This window comes from Plodia interpunctella, chromosome 20 (assembly GCF_027563975.2).
Source record: "Plodia interpunctella isolate USDA-ARS_2022_Savannah chromosome 20, ilPloInte3.2, whole genome shotgun sequence".
Taxonomy (NCBI): domain Eukaryota; kingdom Metazoa; phylum Arthropoda; class Insecta; order Lepidoptera; family Pyralidae; genus Plodia; species Plodia interpunctella.
This window is the reverse complement of record NC_071313.1, coordinates 5,903,194-5,920,843: the sequence shown is the minus strand read 5'-3', so window position 1 is coordinate 5,920,843 and position 17,650 is coordinate 5,903,194. Positions and strand designations below refer to the sequence as shown.

At 33.8% G+C, this 17,650-nt stretch overlaps 1 protein-coding gene across 1 annotated transcript in view; it reads right to left on the bottom strand.

Moving 5' to 3' along the window:
- The window catches only part of LOC128678706 (uncharacterized protein), a 101,404-nt gene extending 89,082 nt beyond the window's left edge, over positions 1-12,322 (bottom strand). The window contains exon 1 of the mRNA XM_053760451.2: positions 12,102-12,322. The gene's annotated coding sequence lies outside the window, so the exon portion shown is untranslated. The remainder of the gene's footprint in view (positions 1-12,101) is intronic.
- Positions 12,323-17,650: the final 5,328 nt, after the last annotated feature.

Genomic DNA, 17,650 nt, shown 5'->3' with positions numbered 1-17,650 from the left:
GATTCCATGAATAACCCGACATTATGACTCATTTTATTATCTGAGCTATTTTTATAGAAAACTCTAATTACATTCCACAGAATACAGTCTCTTTGTATGGTAATAAGTCATTGTTTGAAAAATTGTGTTTATTTTACTATTCGGAATTCGAATTTCAAATTGTACGGTTTGATTTAACGCATTCCAAATTTAATTTTCAAATTCAAAATATATTTTTTTTAACTTACATCCTGCCTGAGCTATCGATTGACTAAACATGGATCAAGTACTTATATGGGTCAAGTATATAAATCTGTTATTATAAAATTATATAAAACATAATTACCTATTTAAGAATTGGTTAGAAACAAAGTCATGCATCGTGTGTCGTGCGTGCTGCGTCTTTCTGTTTGTCTGTTCGCGTTAAACTCAAGCTACTGCGCATATTTTCATATGGTGTTCACTAATAGATGTTGTGAGGAAGGATAAGATGTATAATTTATTATGTTTTTACCCGAGTGACGTCGGGCCGGGCCGCTAGTTAAAACAATATTAAACAATGAACTGCACAAAATTATCATATTGCATTACGATGCAATGTAATAATTTTCTATGCGATAGATTCATGTGCTGGTAATTGTACAAAAGACTGAATCAACGGCGAAAAAGGAATTGATGACTAACCCAAAAAATATTTACCAAATTTAGAACAATAAACATATTAGGACAAATCACACAGACTGAGCTAGCTCCAAAGTAAGTTCCAGACTTGTGTTATGGGATACTAACTCAACGATACTATATTTTATAACAAATACATACAGTATAGATAAACATCCAAGACCCGGGCCAATCAGAAAAAGATCATTTTCCATCATGACGCGACCGGGGATCGAACCCGGGACCTCTAGGTTCAGAGGCAAGCACTTTAACACTGCGCCAACGAGGTACGTAATAAACTGAATATGATATTTTATAACTGAATATTTATACTAAAATGAATATGTTTTAACACCAACATATAATATGAAAAATAAACAATTATGCATTAAAAACTTCAAACATATTGTGTTTCTCATTATATGAAAAATAATATTCAATTTACAACGACACTCAAAATTTAAATAAAAACAAAATCAACTTTGCGTTTTATAATGTTTTTTACCTGAGACAGGATAACCTAATTACGTTTGCACAAAAAGGAGTGTTTACTTTTGTTTGTGAATTTAAATTAATTTATTTCGGATCTCAAGTTTTGAATATAACAACAGCTTCCATTTGTTTTTTAATCAGGTAAGTATTGATATATATAAGATAAGATAAATCAAATCTTAAGTAAAGAAAAATCAAAATTAGTTTATTATTAAAATAAATATCTGTAATTTTATTTTCCATTAAATATTTTTTGGGCATTTCAAGTATTTCAACTTTCGATTGCGCAGAACAATTTTAATGTGTTTTTTATTAATCTTAGGTACATTTATTAGATTCTCTGCTTTATTAACTGATCAATTAAAGTAACTTTTAATGATAAAAACTATAAAAGATCAAACTCTAAGGTACATTGCAATTTATTTAGATTCTGTGTTGCTATGCGCTAAAATAATACAGATAAATAACATCGATAAAATATATCGATTTATCTATATTACTATTATAATCTCTTGTCGGGCTTGCAAATACGCCCCTATTACCAAAGCATAGAGGTCGATGTAATACCTTGACGTGCAGGACTATCCCAGACTGCTAGTCCCGTAAACCTAGTTCATCAAGACATACAAACATTGACTGGTTTGTATGTTAGGATACAAGTATTCTTAAAATGGAACAGACCATGTTCTGTTTAACAAGCACTGTTCAACCACTTTTTATAAAATCTAGGATCTTAATACAGACTCAAAAATGTTAACGTTCGTCGTAATACAGTTTTTAATTTAATTACATTATAGTGTAACTAGTGGCCAATGTTATGAGACTTGATTATAGTTAATTTAGAATTACTTTGAATTTAATCAAGTGTAGATTGCCTTCCATTCTGGTCGAAGCGAAATAGAGAAACAGAATGATGCTTCTCCTTATGCACTGATTGTCAAATCAAATCAAATCATTTATTCAGAAATTAGGTATAGCTTCACACGAACTTTTTTCACGTCAAATTTATATTATGTAGTCCAAACTGTAACGCAGCTACGCTTTGTTTGGAATCTCTTTCGATGTATTTCGCCTGCGCTGACACGTTTGGATCTACTGTCATCAATTTTAAAATTCTAAATCCGCTCGAACGTTGATTTAAATAACTGTTTGATTGTTTACAACTAGTTTCATCCCGTGACTACGCTCTCGCGGGAAATTTGACTAAAAATTACCTCATGTTCCATTCTACCAACCTACAAACCAAATATTCCTAAAATCTAGTAGTTTTTACGGGAAGACGTTTAGGACTGATGTCACTTTCCAGCTCTCTAATCTCCACACGCTCCATTTTGACGCAAAATAAAGACAAACAAATATACACAACTAATACAATACAAAGTAAAGAGCCACCTGACGAATCTACTACCCATTTATATGCCCTCGACTGTACATGTGGCATAAAAGGCGATAAGGGGCAAATACATTACCCTCGTTTTAAGTTTCTGCAGCCGGGTAAGACCAATGTCATGTAGATACTTTAAAAGGAACTTTAGAATATTGATAAATAAAAATTTTATTGATTATATATAACTGCCCCCGGGGCATTGCTCCCGTGGGAATTTTGGCATAAAACGTACCCTACGTGTTATTACAGATTATATTCTACTCGTGTACCAAATTTTGATAACAATCCGTCCAAGCAAATTTTAGCGTGAAAGAGTAACAAACATATACACATTATTATGTTATTATTATACACACATACATCCTCACAAACTTTCGCATTTATAATTAGTAGGATTATATATTTGTTGTATAAGGTCCCGCCCTAGAATAGGACCACTCCATATCCTCCAGTGGACGTCGTACGAGGCGACTAAAGGACACAGCATTAACAGCTGATAGGCAACAAGCATTCCCAAAGAGGGTTGACGTCAGGCAGGCGGGCAGTAATAAAATCATAGCCAAATCTCCGAAACTTAATGGTTAATTTTTTTACGCGAACCCTGAGGTTTGGGGCGTTACAGCTCCGAATATAACCGGGAACACGCGAAGATGAGAGATGAGAGAAAAATTATTTATTACGAGCTAGATGCCCGCGGCTTCGCCTGAGTTAATTTTCAGGGATGAAAGGTACTTTATATCCTTCTCCATACTTTAAACTACATTTATGCAAAATTTCAAGTAGATTGGTTGAGCGTGAAGAGGTAACAAACAAACAAATTTAACACAATGACCACTAAAGTGTGGCACAGATAGGGCGTCGCTGCTGTTGAACATATTTGACAAGAAAATAACTTGTCAATTTAATTATATTTGTATTTACAAAAATACAGTATCACGTCTTTATCTCTTGCGGGGTAGACAGAGCAATAACTACCTTATTATTGCGGGCTTACAGATGAAAATGAGATAAAATAGTGATAACTAACCAATGTTAGTTTGCTAGCCTATCGCCTATGAAAACGTACGTAATTAATATTTTTTAAATTTGTTATCGTTCGTTTGGGTGTTCGCAACGCGTTCAAGCAGTGTAGACGTGCGCACATTTGTCGTAGAATATTACTATTAAAATTAAATTACTAATTCAAGTCAAAGTGTAACTTACATAATCCAGTTAAAATTGTTATTGGACGTTGCGACGCCTTTACTTATTACGCTACGCAACTAAGACCTGTGCAGAATCCATCTTTCGCGCAACAACGGGTGACTTCGCATAAGGGTAAGCAGGACAGTTATATTCTTGTTTACTCCAGCGCGCATACGCAGCCCGCACAAATAATCACACGACGACAGGTGACTGATACCTGTTTACGATGAGTGTGCAACGTTCGCCGCCGGGCCTAGGCACAAGCGGAAGCGGAGGAGGCTCGCAACCGAATTTATCTTCACTCGCACAAGATGATGGTCCCTCACGAGGAGACATCTTTATAACTCAGCGGAAAAGAAAACAGCCCGATACCGATTCAGAATACAAAGAAGAATTAAATTCATTTAAGACTGAAATTATGTCTTTTTTCAAAGAATTCGCTAAATCACAAAAGGACAACACTTCTCAAATAATACAGGACTTAAGTGAAATTAAAGAGGAAATTAAAAGTCTCAAAACAACTACTAATACTTTGTCACAAAAATTTCATAGTTTGAGCAAAGAAGTCTCCACACTTAAAAATGAAAGCTCTGCAACCAATTACAAGATCGAAACCCTCGAAAAAGAAATAATGCAATTAAAGAATTATGATTCTAATAAAGGCCAGAACAATACCAACGAGTATGGTCAATCTCAACTTCAATCCCAAAAATCGCCAGTCGCTTATAACCAGGACCTTTTACTCGAATTCCAAGACAGAGTCGAACGATTAAAAAATATAATTTTGGAGGGTATTCCGGAAATAAATGAAGCCGATCGAGCTGCTAGACAACAACATGATTTAGAAAAGACAATGGACAAATTAAAATCAATATATATAGATTGCCCGACGCCAATAAAAGTAATACGTTTGGGAAAATACAAACCAGCGGAACAGGCGAACGGGCGGCTCATTAAAGTATGCTTTAGCACTTCGGACCCTGTCCGCACACTTCTACGAAATAGATCAAAATTGAGCGATAGCGTTCGACTGTTCTCAGATCAGACCCCCAGCCAAAAAGCATATCTCAAACAGCTCAAAACCGAATTAGACAATCGTAAACAGGCTGGCGAAAGCGATTTGGTTATTAAATATGTAAAAGATGTCCCAAAAATTGTCAAATCAAAAAACTGAATAGAACAAATCTAGTATCTAATGTCACTACTCCTTATAATACTCATAATGTTACATGTACTTACGACAATTTATTTATAAATAAAAAATCCCTCAAGTTTTTTTATGCGAATCTTAAAAGCATTAGGAAGTCTGGCCGATTTGAAGAACTACAGGCTATATTAAAATCAATGAATGAGACAATACACATAATTGTACTAACAGAAACATGGATTAAGAATAAAATTGAAGCCCAATCATTCTACCTACAAAATTATACACACAATTACAATACTAGAACAGGAAAAGACGGAGGAGGAGTGTCAATATACGTACATAATAGCCTAAAGCACGAGATAACAGCAGAATCATATGAACATGGAATAAATTATTTATGGATTTATATAAAAAAATTTGCTCTAAACATTGGAGCCATCTACAAACCGGACAAAAGAAAAACTAAAGAGTTCCTGGATACACTTTCGAATCATCTAGAAAATAAAAAAAGGGGGATTGTCATCGGCGATTTTAATATTGATCTCCTTGAGAACAAAAAAGATGCTAAAGATTATAAAAGAGTATTAAAAGAAGCTGACTATAAGATACTTAATTGCATAGATACCTACCACTGTACTAGAGAGAAAGATAACAAAAAATCTATAATTGATCACGTCTCCTCGAGCCTGAATGAAAATCCCTACAAATTAACGATTATTGATGTACCGATATCCGATCACAAACAAATAGTTGTAGAAGTTTTTTTTAAAAAAAATCACAATCTCAAGGAAAAAGTAAACTATTTCGCTGTCGATTATATAGGCCTACATGAAACATTTAGAAACGCAGACTACTCTAATCAAAATCACTCATACGATCACTTTGAAAACCACATCAAACGTAGCATCAACAAAAATAAAATAGCAAAAGTTAAGATACTGAATACACCTAGAGAAGATTGGATTGCAAAAAATGTAATTGAAGGAATTAGAGAAAGAAATTTACTATGGGAACAACAAAAGATTGACAAAGGAAGGAAAGAAGCATATCTTAAAATGAGAGATAATGTGGCTGCCTTAATTCAGAAAACGAAAGAAGATTATTATGCTAAGAAATTTACCGATTGTCTAAGTGATTCTAAAAAGACCTGGGACTTACTAAATTCTCTTGCTGTAAACAAAGTCAAAGACACCGGTATTCCACCCACACTTGTTATAAACTCCGATACTATTAGAGATGGCAATCAAATCTGTAAAATATTCAATAACTATTTCTCATCTGTTGGCACTCAGCTTGCAAACGACATTCCTGTTAGGTTTCTAAATAAAAATATAAATACACTAACATATATAAATTCTAAACCCAATGCTGAAGTATATGAATTTGAACCCTGTACTGCGGATGAGATTATAGATATAATAAAGGATCTAAAGGACGATGCTAGTGCGGGTATTGACGGAATTAGTCTTAAATCTATCAAATGCCTTTCAAACCTTATCGCACAGGACCTTGCAAACTGCATTAATAAATGCTTGTCAACTGGCACTTTCCCTGATTCCCTAAAAATTGCGCGTGTCACACCAATCTATAAATCTGGCAAAAGAACGGACCCTAGTAATTACAGGCCGATTTCTGTCTTACCTATCATATCTAAAATCTTTGAAAAAGTCATGTATCGTAGGCTCAATAATCATCTTATCCAATTAAACTTCATCACTGACAAACAATATGGTTTTAGGAATCAATCGTCAACACTCACGGCTGCTATGGACCTGATTTCTCAGATTAAAACAAACATAGACCAAAAAAAGTTCTGCTTAGGTATTTTCATCGACTTCAAAAAAGCCTTTGATACCATAAGTCATTCGCTACTTTTAGATAAATTAGAAAACCTAGGTATCAAGGGCACAGCGCTAGAAATTTTTCGGTCATATCTCTCGAGCAGGTATCAAATCGTAAAGATAGGAGACTATCGCTCCGAATCAAAAAATATTACATGCGGGATTCCTCAAGGATCTATATTAGGCCCTCTCTTGTTCCTAATATATATCAACAATGTCACAACAATCGGACTCACGGGCGATATCACACTATATGCCGACGATACTTGTCTGTTCTATTTTGGAAGTAACTTTTCGGAGTTAGCTCAAAGAGCACAAACAGACCTAGATATACTTAATTATTGGTGTCAATGCAACTTACTTACAATTAACATTAAAAAAACAAATTATATGATTTTTTCAGCTAAAAATAAAAAAATACCACACTATCCTGCTCTAACCATTAATAAAACTGATCTACACCGCTCGAATGAAGGAAAATACCTAGGACTGTACCTAGACGATAAACTCACCTGGAAATCTCACATTGAGCATCTTAGAACTAAACTTAGCTCGGTCTGTGGTATACTGCGAAGAATTAGAAAATGCATTCCATCCAAAGTCAAATATATGTTATACAACTCGTTGGTGAAATCACATTTAGAATACCTAATTGAAATCTGGGGAAGTGCAAATAAAACCAATATTAATTCAATACAAAGATCCCAAAACAAAATAATAAAAACACTCTTTAACTTTCATTACCTAACTAGAACAGAATACATATACAAAAAAACTAACCTTTTTAACTTAAAACAACTTTATACATACAGAATGTGTATTCTCGTCGAAAAGATTCTAACCAAAAATATCCACTCACAAATCACTTTTAGCAAAAGAAAATATAAGCACCATTTAAGAAATACTAATAAGATTAATCTGATCACACCACGAACCAACTATGGTAAGAGAAACATATTGTATGAAGGGGCACAAATGTACAACAGACTACCTAATGAACTGAAAGAATGCAAATCTTTGACTTTGTTTACAGAAAAATTAAAAAAACATATCTACGAAAGTGAAAAATTATTAATGTGACAGCTGTGCTTATTTTAAGGTTGAACACTGTTTAAATGCGTAAAGTACTAATTTACTATGATTTGTATTAGTTTAAGACTCGTTGTAAGTGAATTTAATTCTTATGAGTCAATAAAGATCTTTAAACCTATCGTTTAAATAAACAAATTCTTATAAAACTTAGTGTCAATGAAACTTTAAATCAATAACTTAAATGGAAAAGTTTTATAATAAACATAAAAAGGTATTGAAAGTAGGTACTTACCATAAAACAATTATGCCTGAGCTAGGATGTAAAACATGAAACATTTCTGATAATATAATCGGAAATCTGTCAATATTTTCTATGAAATACAAAAGTCCTTAAGCTTAAACACAATGTTTTGTGTGTGTGTGTGTGTGTGATATGACCTCTTTGTATAATACAACTTAAGTATAAACACTGTAATTACGATAATTATACGAAGATCATCATACTTTTGTGATGCTGAGAACCTTTTAAAATGTAGAATAATCTCCAACTATATAAATGTGTTTTGTAAAACAATGACAAATCATTATAGAACTTATCAACCTAAATCTATTGAAAACGCTAGTGGTACAACTGCTATGTCCTACCGGTTGAACTAAAGGCCATCATAGGCCTTTTTCCTTTTCCTTTTGTTTGATCCAATAGATTTTTTTTTACATAATTTTCGAATTTTAGAATTGGGTGCAAATTACTTTTAGAATTTCGAAAAAAACGAAAAAGTCAGAAATATTTTAAATTTGTGTTCTTTTTTTAATATTTTTACATACTAAACCTAGTATGATAGATTTTAATTGATTTCAAAATACAATTGTTACTAAACGAGATAAAAAAAAGTAATTTAACTACTTAGCCGCCAGTATTGAGGTGTAACGGTGTACATAATTGTAAGTGGTAGTACTAGTTTCGTCGCATAAGGATATTTGTAAACAACTGGTATACGGGACAGACTTACTGTTGATAGAACCTGACATATTGAGAGTGTAAACGCACCTTTACGACAGATGGCACGGTTAGCAAGTGTCTTGTCCATTGGTGTTACATATTATATACTTGATACTTAAATAAAAAAAGTTTATTTGTTAGACAAATTAAAACACCCCGACTTTAAATATTCTTTTATATTTATTTGTTTTTATAGTGTATTATTTGTATAATCTTTAAATCAAATCATTTATTCAGAAATTGGGGCTTCACAGGCACTTTTTCACGTCATATTCTAAATTAAATTATATTTACCAAAGCTACAAACTACTAGCATTACTACTACTAGCATTTTAAGAGGGACAATCCCTCCTAAAACAGGACCTAGGTTAAGTCACTATTCTTCAACTCTTTAATCTCAACGGACTTTGAACTCTAAGGTATGGTAATAGCAACTAAAATGTAATGGCTATATAGGTTGAATATGACTGTACCATGCAGAATCGTATTGCTATACGTGCCCATTGAAAACTAACATAAATATGGCGTCTGAATAGGATGGGCTTAAATAATGGCCGTTTGGCTTAGTGAATTACATGAGGCGGATCCAACCCTCAAAAAAGGTTGCGGTTATAGCAAGTTATAATTAAATTTAAAAAAAAAACTACTGAAATTCAAAATAAGATTACTTTGTATGAAAAAATGTTGAAAATTTCATGGATTCTAGATTCCGTGTTCATTTAGAACCAGCTAACCTGGATTATCTTTTTTTCAATTCGATATTAAATAATATTATGGGTATTAATAATGAAATCTGTTATAAGAGATAAACAAATGATTATAATTTAAAACAGTTGGCGCATTGAAAAAAAAAATAGAATCAATAGAAAATGTTGTTGAAATTTCAAGAACTATATACCTTTAATATGCATATGAAAGAAAAAATAATAATTTAAGATTATGAAATATAATAAAATGTCAAAGTAAGGTTGTGATGCCCACTGTGCATAGCGCTGGATCCGCCCCTGTGAATCACCAGAACATACACACTATCATACAGGAAATGCCTGGCCTTATCCTGTACTCACTACAACACACCATTACCTGCTTCCTTTACGTAATTTTTAATATTATTTTTATTTGTTTACCATTACTTTTCTCTTGAACTTCTGTCCAGAAACGAGTTATTGTTATATTTTACTTGACTGCAAAGAAAGGATAATGTTTTTATAGATTTCCGATTTCATCATATTTTGACCCATCGATTTTCGTCCCACATAAAAAATTCTTTATAGATGCTTAAGTGTATGTACACATAATGAAAAACATTTCTTTTTTATTTTAAAATGTTTTATTTCTGGGTACAGAGTTTCTCTATGGCCCACAAAATATGGTCACGTTAAAATTGTCAAGGAAATTATTTTTGATAGCTAATAAAGTACCTGTATAATTTTATACATGTACTGTCTTTAGGTCATCAAAATGTTATTAAAATACCCACGTGACTAGAGTCATGAGACACAGCAGCTTGTTTAAATAAAACTTATATTGCTCTCATAAAATCTTTAAATTGATAAAATCTTATTACCGATTACATGACGATAATAACATAACTGTAAAAATCCAATTAGACTTGTTGACAACTACCCTATAACGACCAGACATGCGTTCATTCCCTATGTTTTCCCAGTTTATTCCCTTCTTTAGTCTTATGCTGGAACTCGACTAGTGCTCTGCTATGCTGTGCTAATTGAAGCTATTCCTGGTTGCTAGGGAGAGGGTCATGTTCACGATAGTTACGTGAACATACAATGTGGAATGTAGTACACAAAGTTTCTGGTTTGCCTATGCCTTCTCCATTTCACACACTAGCTGTTATACATCAATTATACATAGTCCAAGTTTACTCACGATGTTTTCCTTCTCCGGTGGACCGATGTTCTAAACTACTGATCTAAAGGTCCTGGAGTCGAATCATACTCTTTCCACATAGGTTTCACAAATACAACCTGTGTATAGTCGATTTTCATAGACCACTTGCTTTCAGTGAAGTGTTTTCCTTCAGTAAATGTTTCCCGTTTGAGGAAACCTGCACCCTGGTTGATATTACTACTTGACACTAGACCGCGGTAGTTACAATAGTCAGATGCCTTTAGACAAAAAAGTCACCAGTTAGCAATAACACACTCGATAAGCAAAGAAGTGGGTTTATAAAAAACTCCAGTATCATGTACAGACGATTAACCTTGCAACTCGACTAGTTAAACAAGCAATTAAACTAAACTATTAAAGTAAACGATTTGTTTGTGTAATAGTTAAAATCAAGCTACTTAACCCTTGGGCACTGGACGAGATACAATGAAGTTTGTCTTTGAATACTTTTAAGGCATATAAATAGACGTTTATTATGAACAGACGAACTATTATGTACAGACAGACATAGTCCACTTACAGTTTTATTATATGTTTAGATTAAGTAAATACATATTGCATGTTAGCTAATTACAGTGAGAAATTACTAGTGAATAAAATACTCAGAGCAAAGTACGTGTATTGTTATTGTATGAGTAACTATGAACATAAGTACAGTCAACCGGACGTTGACCAATACAAATTCATTGAAAATTCGTCTCTACTAACATTGCATAAAGATAAAAATCCTTGATACACATATAGCAATAATGCAGTCCACTGGAAACCATAGTTCAGGATTCTTAATGAAAAATATTAAAGTGTTATTTCGTCCCAATGGGATGAAAACTTCATTGGTTGAAATGCCTATGGAGTCGATAGGCTTAAAATCTGGTAAAAGTTTTATCAATATCGCGTTACGTTGCTTATACCCTGAGATATTGACTATAATAAGTTATGAACGCACGAAATAAATGCGCGCGCGCAAAGGCTAGTGTACAATATTTGTTTACGAAATGTAGTATTAAATATTTGTAAAGATTGAAAGAGTAATATAATATTAAATATTATAATAATTTTTATCGACTCGTTCCGGTTTCGCTCTGATAAAACCATTATAACTAAATAATTCCTTAGGAATAACACTATCTATTAGAGAAAACCGTACAAAAATCCGTCTGATAGTTTTTGAGTATAACACGTTCATACAGACTGACAGGCGCGACATTCGTTACTTTTATAATATTTGAGGATATGTACTTGACTATAAGTATCAACAGGTCAGGTCAACAGTACAACAATCCACCCAAACTCGTTGAAATCTCGCCCCTGTTACCGCACCGTAGAGGTTCATGCGGGGTAATTTGATGTGCTGTTGACTGTACAACCGTTATATCACATCATGCCCACTGCAATAAAGAACGCGCCCAAATTAAATCAAAAAGCCGAATCGTATTGAAAAAAACTAACATAATAACAACTCACCAGAATTACTTCCAAAACAGAAAAAAGCCAAAACAAAATCCACATACAAGCACAGCACAATAATATTAATTAAAAAAAAAAACAGTTTTACACAACACTGGCACAAAACACATTTACAGCGGAAATAAGAAATAATCTTTCGATATTCGAATTCGCGCGTTAATTTAAACGGAGAACGCGATCGACTCTCGCGCTGTTTCGTTTGAGACTGGCGCATGCGCTGTACGGTCCGAATGCTCGAACGCCCTCACACCTGTCGGCCCAAAAAACAATAGCAAACATACTATAGTAGTTAGGAGGCTTTATAGAACTCTAAGCCGTATAAGGGAGATGCTAATGTTAGGAGTAAACAGTATGAAGTATGTATGCAGGTATGAAGGGTGTGGTTGGCTAATAAACTAATGTTTTTATTTTAATACATTCGAATGTTTAAACTCTACTTTGCTTTTTTCTCTCTCTTCGCGGTTTCATTTAGGGCTGTAATGCTGCGGGGCTCGGAGTCAATGAAAAAAAAAACCTTAAAAATTTAAGATTTGGCTCTGATTTTACAACCGGCCGCCTGCCTGACGTCACCTCTCCGCGGGGATGCTATTGATGCCTAGGCTGTGTCCCCTTTGTCACCTTTTACGACATCTACGGTAGGATATTAAGTGGTCCTACTCTAGGGCGGAACCACACACCACGATTTTTTTAACTGATAAAATCAAACGAAACCAGGTTATGTCATTATTGTGTCTCAATGAATTTTCACAGCATATTTGAACAACGTAAAGAAAATTACTCACTATCAATCATCAATACATATAATAAAATTGAAGAAAGGTCAAATTTGTACATTGGATTATTTTTTTAAATTCATTATGGAATATACTTAGTTACTGATATAGATGACGAAAATATAGTTTTGGAAATTTTTGTCTGTCTGTCTGTCTGCCTGCCTGTCTGTCTGTCTGTCTGTCTGTCTGTCTGTCTGTCTGTCTGTCTGTCTGAACGCGCATCACTCGAAATCTACTGGACCGATTTCCTTGAAATTTGGTATGTAGGTACCTTATATACCGGGTTAACATCTTAGATACATTTCATCCCGGTAAATGGTCTGGTTCCCGTAGGATAATTGAAAAACTAATAATGAATCAAAAATACCTCGGAATCCCGGGTTAACATCTTATAGACATTTCATCCCGGAAAATCAGGAGGGTCCTGTAGAATAATCAAAATAACAATCCACGGAGCCGATTTGGCGATTTACTTTAAAATTTTGCAGAAAGAAAAAGGGGTAAAAAAACTGTTAATATGAAAGTTCTACACCGTTGAAGTTACTGACTTGAAAATTTGGATTTTTGTAGTTTACAACAAATTAATGAATACGTGTTTCAGATTTTTCTGATAATTAACCCTCAAGCTTCAAAAGGGGGGGGGGGTTGAAAGATTGTATGGGACTTAATAGTAAGTAAGACTTAATAGACTTAATGGGACGGTGGCGCAGTGGTAAGGATCTTGCCAATGAACCGAGAGGTCCCGGGTTCGATCCCCGGTCGGGTCATGATGGAAAATGATCTTTTTCTGATTGGCCCGGGTCTTGGATGTTTATCTATTTATGTATTTGTTATAAAATATAGTATCGTTGAGCCTAGTATCCCATAACACAAGTCTCGAACTTACTTTGGGGCTAGCTCAATCTGTGTGATTTGTTCTTATATATTTATTTATTTAATACAATTTTCAAGATAAAAAGCTGAAAAATCTTACTGACACTTACTTTTTGCAGTAAATAACAGTAAGTAAATACAAAAAATGATTAATTTACGTTTGTGGTTAATAAAAAACCGGGAAGTAAAACGTCATGGAAAATGGGACGGCACGCGTTGCAGAAAGCGGGAGTGGGAGACGGAGCGGGAAATAGGAAGGAGACACAGGTAGTGGGAAACGGGACGGGACACATTGCGAAAAACATGATGGCACAATATATAGGAAATGGTACGGGATATCTACATTACATAGCAGGAAGCGGGATTGGACAAGTTTGCGGGACGAGACACGCAGCGGGAAACAGGGAATAGAACTAAAGATGAGAAAAAAGGCGAATTTAAATTATATATTTATATTTTATATATTTTATATATTTTATATATGTTTTATGTACCAGGCTTACAGAGTACGCGATAAAAATATTACTGAAATTTTGCTCTGAAATTCACGCGGGCGAAGCCGCGGGCAAAAGCTAGTAAGTATTAAAACTCATATTACTATTCTCATTGTCACACGATAATGAATGACTAACGTTAGCAGAATATTCCATTTCAAGCAACATTCAATCTCAATAAAAACAAAATTAATATTTATTTGTATAGGTAGTAAATTTAGGAAGTCGATATAAAAGAAAAGGAAGATCTAAAATAAAATATTAAAATCTTTCAAATAGTCACATAAAAATAATAGTTATAATCGTAAATTATTTAAAATAAATAATTAGGCTATATTTCTGGAACACTAATACCTATAACAGATTTCTAAAAGACACATATAATAAATCATATAATAAATTGTCAATAAATTTCAAACATACTTATCAAACATTTTAAAATATTATTTAATTAGCGGAGATATAGAATATATCCTACAATATCATAAAATTGTAAATATGCATCTGATTTACCATAATCATAAACATAGTATAAAACAAGTTTATTTATTTTTATGTTACTGATTTAAAGCCGTTTTTTATGCGCTAAAATATTTTTAACACCTGTATTAAAAGCAAAGTTTTTATAGAACACTAGCTGCGCCTCGAGGCTTCGCTCCCGTGGGAATTGGTCTAGTAGATTATGCGTGAAATAGTATCAAACATACATACACTCATACATCCTCACAAACTTTCGCATTTATAATGGCTTCGCTCCCGTGGGAATTTTGAGATAAAATATAGCCTATATCGATCTTGGATAACTTTCTAATGGTGAAATAATTTTTGAAATCGGTTTGGTACCGATTACCCGCCTCAAACATACAAACATACAAAGTCACAAACTCACAAACGCTTACCTCTTTATAATAATAGTATAGAAGTATAGATTAGGATAAGTAGACACTTTTGCACCGGCTACCATTCAGGCTTTTTGAATATTTAATTGTACTTGTTAGTACAATTTTCCTGAATAAATAAAATAATTGTCTATTTTACGAAGAGGTAAGTTACGGTACCTTGGCTAGATCCTATAAGCGAAGTTTCAGGCACGTCTAAAAAGGGTGCCCGCAAGGAGATTTCAGTCAGCGTTTTTCCAGTTTCTACCGCCGTGGTGGTGTCGGAGCCCAGGGTCCTATTTTTTCTTCACCACTTCGCACTGTCTGCAAATCTGGCGAGTGTCCATGGTAATACTAAATTCAGTAGTAATCACAAAATAAACAATATACCTACGATGGTGTGTACCTATATTCATCAGCATTTCCAGTTACCCTGTAACTGTCTCTATGTGGCGGTAATAGGGGCGAATTTGCAATTAATTTGGCTAGTTTGATGCGCTGTTTGGGCCCATGGTGAATTTTTATCCGAAAATGTCGATGAAAAATTTCGGTTTATTTCAAGCTAAGATAATGTTTTGCTTAAACTCAATCTTGAACAAAGGCAGTGGCGCTTGCAATTAAAATTAATTAGCTTAGTAACTAATTAACATAGTATTGCTTCATGTTGATGCATTTTAATAGTAATTACAGTCACGCAAGTAACACAAAATTGTCAAAGCATAAACTGAAGGAGACCTAAAGCCTTTTGGTAGAAAAGGGTAGAAAATAAGAATTGAAGTCACGAATCTTTTCTGTTTATTGGCTGCACTGTGGAACTATGCCCAAGGTCCCAAGGGAAATCTGAAATTTTAAAAACCTTATGTATTTTAGAGTTAATTTTTTATTGAATAAAAAACAGAGCGCTCTGCGACGCATAGGTACATATTTATAAATGTAATTTGCAAGATTTGATCAATAAACTATTGGGCGAAGTGCGTCGATTCGCAGTGAAACGCAGCGAACCAATCACATTTCGGTGTGGTTGTCTTTGCGTCACAATGTGTCACTGTGATTGGTTAGCTGCGTCTCACTGCGAATCGACTCAATAGTAAGAAATTAAATACAAAGCCACACTTCGCTGTAACACACAATTATTATTTATAATTTGTGTACTCTATGTGTTTTATTGTGTGCAATGAAGTTACTTATTTCTAACAAAACAGTTTAATAATGTTAGTAAAAATAGAGCTCGCGCTTTTCCAATGTCATCACAACCATCACATTCAACGTTTTCTCCGCTAATGCTCACGATGTGGCAAGAAAATTGATGAACGTCGTCGATCAATATTGTTAAGGAAAGTTAGAATTAATATCTTATATGTCTTGTTCCATAAAATTTTCCTCTTAGTCATCACTCACACGGGAGTAAAAACTACCAACTACCGAATTTAGCATATTTTTTCCGCACAAACATAAATTATATTCCACATTGTAAAAAGGAACAACATTTCTAGCGCTAAAATTGCGATATGAATTCTAATAAAAACTCTCGTTTTGTAATTGTATTTTGTATTCCTATCCAAGGCATTTTCAACAGGGCGTTTAAAAAGTTTGTAGCTTTTTGCGAAATCACTATATAGTATATTTGACCTGTAAAAGTTCCAATGACGGTTTAATTCTTACTAATAATATAAATGCAAAAAAGTCTATGTCTGTTCCGCTATTACGTCTAAACCGCAGACCAAATTTGGTATGCATGTAGTTAAAGAACCATGATCAAACATAGGCCAATTTTGTTAAAAATCAACCCGCGAATGATTCATGCTAAATGGGGGGTTAAATTTTATATGAAAATCGTGTCTGTTCCGCTATTATAGAGAAATACGCGCAGACAACGCGGGCAAAACCTAGGTTATGCATATATGCTTTTGATTTGATATAGATTAACGTACACAGAATCTAATTAATTTGATTAACAGATCCCCCCCTGTTATCCATACTACAATGAAATCTCATCAACTATGGTTGGCCAACCGAACGTTACGCATCGTTTGCAGACAGACAGACAGACATATCTCGTCGATGGTAACAGTAGATAGGTACGGTATTGTTCACTCTATAGTACATTTTTTGTTTCGTCATTGCATTGTAATACTTAAGCACCATTCTATAAAAATTAGTAAGTTAAAATTTTATAAAATATTCGTTGCTTTTGATAAATTATTCGATTTGTCTTATTTTTTCACTGATCATTCTTTAATTGTGAGTAAAAGAGGCATTAAAACAAACCATGTTCTGTTTTAACAAAGCCCTGGTTTCGCTGTCCGCTCCGGATCTACGCTAGAGCACGCGCCATGACAGGTGCAATAGCAGCTGCTGTTGTCCACATAGACAAGTTTGACGTTTAGTCCGGGAGGCGACAAGTGAAAATTGGCATACAAAATACATCTATTCCAAAAGTAACGTTTCACAAAAAGATTTTGAAAAAGTATAGTTGTTTTTGCAGAATACAGAAAGTCTTCTTCAAAATATGTCTATTTTTTGAGTGA